We start from the raw sequence: 8032 nt of genomic DNA, 5'->3' as shown, positions 1-8032 counted from the left end.
AAAATCTCCCCCCCCTGCAGCAGCTATTTACTAGCAGAAAAAGCACCCAAAAGTTCTGGATATAGTTTGGGCCCCAGTTTCACAACAAATTATATATAGCTCAGAATTCTGTAATCTTCCATAACAGGTCACAATCTTAATATATTTCATATAAGGGAGATTGATAAACATGGTGCTACCATTACCTAGGGATACAGGGATGCCGTGTTGGGTCTTGCAGTACAGCTACAAAATGCAACTTTTTTCTTTGTTCACAAGCATTAGTGGTTTCTAGTATACAAATTCAGATAAAATAGTTTGTCATCCTTGTTGTATTGTTTCTTCTTTTAAGGCAAAAACCAAACCAGAACCAGTGGAGGTTTTTTGCATGCTGCATATAAAAATGCAAAGGAGACTACAGTTGCTTTGATCCGCCCATTTGCCTTGACTGTAAAAAGATCAGTGTAAACATTAACTGTAGTAAACCGAAGACAATCAGCAATTCAGTCATCATGCCTAATCTTTATTAGAGCCTTATCTTTCAGAAGCATTTGGCAATAACCAAGCCAAGTACATTTCAGAAGAAACCCATAGCTGCTCATCTGGTTTTTATATTTGGAAAAAAATACCTCCCAGTTCACAAAAGAAGAGCTGAATTGATCTTCCCACTACTGAATGCGTGTTTATTGATTGCTAAAGTACACAAAGTAGCATCACATAAAGGTCACTGAGATCAACTGGACATTTTTTAATCACAGTTAGGTATAAATAAAGTTAAATTTTTAGTGCCAGAATCTCAACCCTGTTTAGTACTTCTGAGCTTTATTAAATCTATTTTGCACCCACTGTTCTTTGTAGGGTGTGCTCGCAAATGTGTTTCATAAATGCCCAATGCTGTCTGCATACTGGTAGTGCAGGTAGTAAATGTTACTGTTTGTGTCTGAGTTGCAACTATTCTATAATTTATGTATTACTTATTTATGTGATTTATTTGTACCCCGCCTTTTTCCCCAGTGGGGACCCAAAGCGGCTTACATTGTTTTCTCCTCTATTTTATCCTCACAACAACCATGTGAGGTAGACTAGACTGAGAGTGTGTGACTAACCCAAGGTCACCCAGCAAGTTTCCATGGCACAAGTGGGGATTTAAACCCAGATATTCCAGATGCTAGCCCAACATTCTTAACCACTACACCACAAAGTGCAACCAAGATGAGACTGACCATTCTATTAAATATTTGTAAACTGTTACGGTGAGTTTACTAACACAATAGCTTAAAACATCAGACTAAGCTATTGTAGTCAATGGCCCCTGCCACACAGCAGGGGAAAAGCCTCGTAAGGCGCGGCTTTTAAAAGCCGCGCCAACGTTGAGACGCCGCGGCGGGATCCCACGGATCCCCTGGCTGCGGCGCCTTTTCTCCCCGGCGCGATCAAACGCCGGGGAGAAAACAGAGGTCGGACGCCTAGCCGGCCGAACTGCGCATGTTGGAGCATGCGCAGTTCGGCTCCGGCCCGGGGTTGTGCCGGTCGGTGCAAAGACGCACCGGCGATCAAACGCCCGGCTTGACGCGCCGCTTCCACTTGAACCACCGAGGTAGGTGGTTGCAAGTTGAGGCGCATTTTGCCGGGAAAGGGCCAGTTCGGGGACGGTATCACGACGCTTCCCAGATGTTCTGGTATGATCGCGCCGGTTTGATCCGCCCCCGAACTGTCCCGCTCCCGGGCCAAATCGCCTCGTGTGAACGGGACCAATGAATGCAATAGTCAGTTGGAGAAGAGACCTCCATCATATGTAACTGGCTGTGGAGGAGGAAGAGTGGCTTAAGCTGTGATCCTTGGTGAATAGTAGGAGTGCTATACATCCACAACACTTTATTTTCATATGTGACATTTTGAACTCCATTGCCATTTAAAGTACCACCTTGTTAAAGAAATTCTAACTTTCTCCTGATGTTGAGAAGGTCTTTCTCTGCCTCACTTCGAGCAGCACATTTCCCTGTGAGTAAAGTTACACATAAACAGCCACAGTAATAGGCTGTTTGAGGCAGCAAGCTGCCCTTGCATGTTCAAGGAAATAATTGCTCACACAAACCTGCAAGCAATGTGTGCTGATGCAAGTACGTAAGGAACTGTGTCTTCTTGAAGGAAAACTGAAAACAACCTTCATGCCTTCCTTGTTTTAAAAATATTTTTAAGACTTGGTGTGAAAATAGCTGTTTGCACATATTCAAGGCCCAATTTTAAATACAAACCAGCCGCGCATTTCAGAGCCCATGTTTTTTTTGTCTTTGAACATAAATGAAGATACTGAATGGTCAGCACCTGACACAGTCAATATCCAGCAGTCTGTGTTAAATGAAATTGTTCGGTGATGCTTTGAGTTGGAAGACACAGGGTAGTTAATTAATTCACACCTGACTTCTTGTTAATACAGTCTATCAGTGTGATCCAGTTGAAACCTGCTGACACTTGCTCCCTTCTGAAAATTCCATATCCCATTACTTGCTAAGTTAGTAAGCAACAGAAAATGGCTGGCTGGGTAGAGGTAGAGAGAAGAACTCTGAAAAAGGAGGTTCCAGTTTGTTCTAGGGAAGGGGAGATCCACAATCCTTGAGTAAAAACAATGAATGAAGGATTCCCAAGGCCTGACAAAGCGGGGAGGGCCTGTGTGTGAGGAACCCTGACATGGTGTGGGGAGGGAGCAGAGCTGTGGATCCAGGAACCACAGGGCAAGTATCTTGAGCAAGGGTGTAGACTTTCCAATTTCCCAGGGGGGCTGGGGCTGGCCAGAGGCATTGCTGTGCTAGGAGCAAGGGTGGCCCCCGGGGGAGGCTGAGAACCTTCCTGAAAATTTCGGCGGGGGCTGATGCCCCCCCCCATGAAGATTACGCCTATGATCTTGAGAGGAACAGCCATCTAATCATAGCAACTCCTGGTGATGAAGCACCATCTCCAGGATTTTTGCTACATATATGAGGGACAATCAAGATGCTAATCTGACATTTGGCATCACTAGTGTTCTAACAGTGTATGTGTGGCTGGGCTAGTCATTCTTTGATTCATACAGATTTTAACCTACATGTAACATTGTAAGGTTTGGGCGAAAAAGAAGGAGGTGTGTTAATCAGATACTTAATCAGAAAGTAATTTTATAGGCATAACCATAATAAAGAATAAAAGGGGGGAAGGAACAAAACAAAACCACCACCCCTTGATGCTTTTAATCCTATCAAGGAGAAATTATGGGGACCTGTAAGACTTTCCCAGTCATGCTGGAAGCGGTTTGGTGGGGTGTGTGACTTTCACTGGGAAAGGGGGGCATGCAGAAGGAGTTAAATTGCAGTATAAGATGTTATTTGTCCCACCTTCCTCCAAGGAGTCCAGGGCCACATACATGGTTTTCCTCCATTTTTTTCCCGCAGAACAACCCTGTGAGGTAGGTTATGCTGAGAGAGAGAGTGACTGGTCTTGTCTGAGGTTACCAGTGGGCTTCATGACAGAATGGGGGTTGGAACCTGGGTCTCCCACATTCCTGGCCTGACCTTGTGTTATCTTTTTTTTCAATCTTTTATAAATAAACTAAAATAATTTTAGTTATACTAATAAAAATCCTGGTTTCCCCCCACTGTTTTGGGATGAACCCCAACTGCCAAGGCTGTTCATCCTCCTAAGGATGTTGTTGTTGTTGTTCAGTCGCACAGTCAAGTCCGACTCTTCGCGACCCATGGATCAGATCCCGCCAGGCCCTCCTGTCTTCTGCCGTCCTCTGAAGTTGGCTGAATTTCATGTTCGTTGCATCTATGACACTGTCTAACCATCTCATCCTTTGCCGTCCCTGTCTTCTTTGACCTGCAATCTTTCCCAGCATCAGGGTCTTCTCCAGTGAGTGCTCCCTTCTCATTTGGTGGCAAAAGTATTTCAGCTTCAGTTTCATTATCTGGCCTTCCATGGAACAGTCAGGGTTGATTTCTTTTAGGATTGACTGATTTGATCTTCTTGCAGTCCAAGGGACTCTCAAGAGTCTTCTCCAGCACCATAGTTCAAAAGAATCTATTCTTCGGCGCTCGGCCTTCCTTATAGCCCAACTCTCGCAGCCATACATGACTACTGGGAATACCATTGCTTTGACCATGCGGACTTTTGTTGGCAGGGAGATGTCTCTACTTTTTATCATGCTGTTTAGGTTCGCTATCGCTTTCCTCCCAAGGAGCAGGCGTCTTTTAATTTCTAAAGATACCTCAGCCATATAGAGAGAGGCTATCACAAATGTTCCAGAAAGATGTTGCTGTCACCTTCAGATCTCATTGATGTGTTTGTATTCACCTGCTCCCTATGCTTTCAGTGCTTTACAGGACCCACAAGAGACAAAGCTTTTTCACCGTAGTTTCTATCATTTATTTCAGACCCGCAGGCCATAGAGCTCCCAAATGTCAAAGAATCTAACCTCACAGGGTCCTACATAAATCATTCTGGTTTGGCAGAAGAACTTGCATTCCTCCAAGAAATTTGCCCCCTTAAACAATGGAGAGAATGGTGCTGCTTGCATTCTTGCAGTCCTTAATAACACTTCAGTCAGTAATGCTGAATCCATCTGTAATCCTGTCCAAGTGAACCAAGTGAGCCTTTCTTTGCATCATTATTTATTTAAATAAGTTCCAAGGCTCATGGCAAACCCGAATCATAATCTTAAAATAAAAACACCCGAAGAGTTTTGTTAAAACACACATATACCAGCTGCTAAAGAACCCTCTGATGATCCCTGGCTGCAAAACAGAGATTTTAGGATGGCTTTGAACATCAGTGAAGTACTATCAGCCAGAACCCTCGACCCTTCCCTCATTTGGCTAGCCATTCTTGTAACATTCAAAGGGGAACTTGTTTGTCTTTCATGGTCAGGTATGAAAGCTAACCTTGCCTTAGAAATGGGTGCAGGTGTGGGGAGGGGGCCAAGGATAAAGCTCCAGGCTTGTTAGGTCACTTGCATGCCCCTTGGGGGGAGAAGAAAGGAGAAATCACTTTGTTCCTGTTTTATGCTGTCTGTGCATCAACTCTCATCTACTTTCCCAAAACGTTTAAGGGAGGGTGGAATTCTAATTTGGGGAACAAAGAGTCTGCCCTCATTCCCCAGAAGCAGAGGTACTGCAACAACAATCAGATTGGGGTGGGGTGGAAAGAGAACACATGGGCTGAATCTCTAGCTCTTCCTCAGCATACTAAATTGTAGTTTAACCAGAAAAGGAGGGGGCAGGAGGATGCTCCTTCCTCATCATCTTGATTATCACGATGAAGAGCAAAAGTTGATAAAGATTTTAGAAAGACATCATCCATATCTGCTGTTGGAACTGCTTCTCACAAATTTGGCCTTTTAAGGGGTGGGGGCAGAACAATATTTTTCAGCAAAATCTGTGAAACCAGGGCTCTCCATGGAGCTCATTGCTTAGAAGAATCCAGGGAACCAGTAAGTGTCATCTTTGTGTGCTTTCAGTATTGTACAGATCACGAAACTTGTGTATAGATCTCGTGCTCTGTTTAATTGGGGCTTATTGTGGTCATCCGTTAAAGGGAAAGGTTTGGCTCTACCAGGTTTTTTGTGGGTGGAAGAGGCGTAAAAAGGCTATGCTGGGAGTTGTGGGATCTGTGTGGATGAAAGCGATGTGGGACAGGGACTGAAGTGAGGAGGGGAATCAGGCAAGATCTGGGAGAAAAGCTGGTAGATTTCAACAAAATGTTGGGGGGGGGATGATTTGAGAGTTCTCACATTAGATATTCATTCTGTGTATAAGGTACAAAAGAATAAGCCATGCTCAGTAGAAATACTGCAAGACCAAAAGGGACTGTAACAACTGTTGAGCAGCTTAGACCTGTGGTCACACGGTCATTTTGATCAGGTTTCACAACTGTTCCCTACCACATTTAAAAGGGCTGATCTGACTGCTGATTCTGTCTCCCATATCGAAGCAGACTCACCCCTGCAATCCTCCCAGTTTTCTAGCATGTTTTCCAACACTGGAAAAATCGAGTACTTTCCTTCTACTTGTGCTGTGAATCTGCAATTTCTCCTATCTGGACAGCCATCTCTCGCTATGAATGCGATTAGGTCATCTGTACGTCCTTGCGGTAGCCCCCCCCCCCGCTTTCACCGTTGTGCACATGACCAATCCTGTGCTGAATATATTAAATGCATGAACACTCAAGCACACATAGACCAGCGCTTGGTTGTATGTTAGTAGTTCATTTTGTTCACTGTTTGGGGGGGAAACACTGCATCCAAGCGGGAACCATGATTTACACATGCACATATGTGTGCATGCACATGCACAAAGAAATCTTTTTTAAAAAATTGTGCCGTGCCTGGAGCCTTGTCACAAAATGCAGGCGGTTGGGCAAGGGATGTGCGATCATCCGAACCCGCTAAAAAATATCCCCGATCAAATCTGCAGCAGGAACAAATCGCAGTAAGCTTGCCGTGTGACCACACCCCTATTTAGAAAAGGAATGAAAAAGAATATTGTATACAATTAAAATGTACATATCAATACATCTAACAGTAAGCATGGCTCATCCTGCAGATACTGAAATCCATGGATTGGGGCCGTATTGACAGAAGGGAAATTTTCCTCCAAATGTGAAGGACTGCCACTGATGCAGCAGCACCGGAGGTGGGTGGATGAAGCCACCCCCCTCCCCCAGCCCACCATCGCCCCCTCAGCTGCTGGACCCAGGGTGGGTGATGGTGGAGCAAAATCCCTCTGCAAGTTTCTTGGTGGGTGAGGAGAGGAAGGGAGTGGCAAGCTGCCTGGGAAGTGTTTGGCCCAGTGGGGGGGGGGGGACTACCACCCACATGAGTCCCCTTGTGAGATATTGTAAGGAGCTTTCTTGGAAATCAGACAAATGTTATAAAGGCATTTTAAAAAATGAAATCAGATTTTTATCCGGAATAATTTCAATATCATTACATTGTTTCTGACAGCAGATTACTGTTAATTTTTATTGTAATTTTAAAATAATTCAAATTTCTAAACCTCGTTTTGTATATTGCAGTTGTGTTTGAATACATACAGTCTTTAATCCTGAACTGCTTCTTCCCGATAGCATAATGCACTTGGAACTTTGCATGCCCTATTAAAAGTAATGGAAGTGGCACATGTGCAGTGCACTTTACATAGTTACAAATGCATATAGCAGAGTTATAGAAAGCTGCGATGCTAAAGGAAGATCCCAGAATGGTAATGACAGAAATATGATAAATGATGTTAATATTGCATTACAACAGATGTCATGACTAAAATAAAACTCAGCAGAAAAAAGTTCACAACAACATCTAAATAATGAATTCTAAAATACGGTGCTGTACATGATCAATTAGAAAGCATTGATAACTTGACCAGCCCGGAGGGATAGGTAGCCCTTCTGCAGAGGGTGAGATCAATGCTTTACCTTTTTCAAAACTTTAATACACACATGTCTGGTACAATCATTATTTTATGTGTAGCCACAACAGTTATAAAAAGGCCACAAGTCTTGCATTATGGGAAGAACAGAGAAGGAAAGAAAAATCTCCCAAGATGAATGGGGAAGGTTGATAAAATACATACAACAATGGTTTTCAGTTTCAGTGGTATGCCTACCTGAAATTTCCCCACCATCTTTCAAATATAATTTTCAGACTATTGCTTTTTTCACTGGTCTTCTCCAGTGAGTGCTCCCTTCTCATTTGGTGGCCAAAGTATTTGAGCTTCAGTTTCATTATCTGGCCTTCCAGGGAACAGTCATGGTTAGCTTCTTTTAGGGTTGACTGATTTGATCTTCTTGCAGTCCAAGGGACTCTCAAGAGTCTTCTCCAGCACCATAGTTCAAAAGAATCTATTCTTCGGTGCTCGGCCTTCCTTATAGTCCAACTCTCACAGCCATACATGACTACTGGGAATACCATTGCTTTAACCATGCGGACTTTTGTTGGCAGGATGATGTCTCTACTTTTTATCATGCTATTTAGGTTCGCCATCGCTTTCCTCCCAAGGAGCAGGCGTCTTTTAATTTCATGGCTGCT

Source organism: Gekko japonicus, unplaced genomic scaffold (genome assembly GCF_001447785.1).
Source record: "Gekko japonicus isolate JY-2015 unplaced genomic scaffold, Gekko_japonicus_V1.1 scaffold2307, whole genome shotgun sequence".
Taxonomy (NCBI): Eukaryota; Metazoa; Chordata; class Lepidosauria; order Squamata; family Gekkonidae; genus Gekko; species Gekko japonicus.
This window is presented reverse-complemented; position numbering follows the sequence as displayed.